The sequence below is a fragment of the Condylura cristata genome, unplaced genomic scaffold, assembly GCF_000260355.1.
Source record: "Condylura cristata isolate star-nosed mole 26May11 unplaced genomic scaffold, ConCri1.0 scaffold00077, whole genome shotgun sequence".
Classification (NCBI taxonomy): domain Eukaryota; kingdom Metazoa; phylum Chordata; class Mammalia; order Eulipotyphla; family Talpidae; genus Condylura; species Condylura cristata.
The window spans coordinates 102,825-104,598 of record NW_004567178.1 but is presented as its reverse complement, the minus strand read 5'-3'; positions in this window follow the sequence as shown (position 1 = coordinate 104,598).

The following is a 1,774-nucleotide window of genomic DNA, read 5'->3' as shown; positions in this document are numbered from 1 at the left end:
GGAGGGGGGCCAGGCGCCGGGGGTCCGGCCGCTCCCCACGCGGACCCCAGCCCCGAAGGCCTGGCTGGGCTTTGGGGTGCCCTGCGCGTCTGGGGAGCCTTGTTCAGTCCGCGCACAGTCAGGGCCGGGCCAGGTGTTCCCCGTCCCGAGCGCTGGGCATCCGCCGGGACCGCGGGGGAGCAGGGGAGCCCGGAGCCCCTCTGTGTGGTCCTGGCGAGTGGGGGCGGGGCGGAGCCCCCCTAAACGCCCTCCAGGGTGAGCCCCACGGCCTGGCGCCTGAGCCGAGCGGGAGGGAGTCGGGTGCGTTGGGAGGGAGAGTATGCGGGTGCCGGGCCAGTGGGGGGTGCTGAGCTGGGAGAGCGGAGCGGCTGGGGGTGTTCCCATTCCTGCGGCCACACCCCGTTTTGCGCTCCTCGGGTCACGCCCCCGGGTTTGCCTCCCGCGGCCACGCCCCACTTGCGACCCCGAGATTCGCTTCTCGTTTATGCTTCTGCGGCTTCACCCCCGGGTTCGCCTCCTAGCGCCGCACCTCGGTTTTCACCGCTGAGCCATAACCCCGGGGTTCGCTTCCTGCGGCCACACCCCCATTTGTGCTCCTGAGGCCACACCCCCGGGGTTCGCCTCCTGCAGTCACACCCGCATTTGCGCTCCTGGGGCGTTTGACCTCCGCCACGCCTGTCTAGTTCTGGAACATTCCCTCCTCCTTGAAAGAGGCCCAGAGACCACGTCCACGCTCCGTCTTAGCTCCCCGGTTGCAGGAAGCGTTTGTCGCCTCCCGCCTCTGTGGGCCTCCATTTCCCGGACATTTCCCAGAAACGGGCCCCACAGCTAGTGTCCTTCTGTGGCCGATTCTCTCAAGGACACTTTGTTTTCAAGGCGGACAGGCCCCGTGCCGAGTATCAGCGCTCTCTCCTTTTTCACGGCTGCGTGATATTCCGGCCCGTGGCCGCGCCACTGTTTACCCGCTGTCCGTTGAGGAACACTGGGGTTGTTTCCCGCAGGAAGCCGGCGGGGGGCGCCAGGGCCTGCGAGAGGGGACGGAGAGGCGTCGTCCATGGCATCGGCCCTCCTCTGGGGCGATGAGGATGCTCTGGAGATCGCCACGGGGGCGACTGCACACCACGCTGCGTGTGCTGCATGCCCGTGAATTCCGCGTTTCAGCGGTTGTTTCTGAAGCCACCTTCCGAGTCATCGTCCCAAAGTTCTGCCCGCGGCCACCGGCCTCACTGTCTTCCACAGCGTGGCACCACCGAGCCCCACCGCAGTCCTCGGTCTGCGAATGGGCCTGTCCGGCAGGCGTCCTGCAACGGGGTCTCACGCGTGTGCACAGTCTCCCGCTGATGCGACGTTTCCACGGTTCTCTCAGGTGGTGGGACTGCCAGCCTTTTCGTGGCTGTGTACTATTCCGGCGCGAGATGGACGGCCATTGGCGCATCAGCCCTTGGCCCTGAGACGCGGGAGCCACCCGGAGAAGAGGGAGCCGGGGGGACCCAGCTTGTTCTTGAGGAAGGGGGAGCCCCGACCTAGGGCCCCTCCAGCCCAGCCTGTCTCGGGCCCCGACTGGAGGAGTCACCCCGTCCCTGCCGGGGACCCCGTGGTCCCCTGTGGGGAGCTCACCTGGGGTTCCCAAACCGGCCCTGGGCGTGGACTTGGCCAGGGCTTCCGGACCTGGCCGCAGCTTCCCGGGGACAGTTAAATCTCCCCACCGTTGAGACTAATTTCCAGGCCCGGCGCTGGGGCGTCGGGGTGTGTGTGGGGGGCGGCGGCCCCCGCG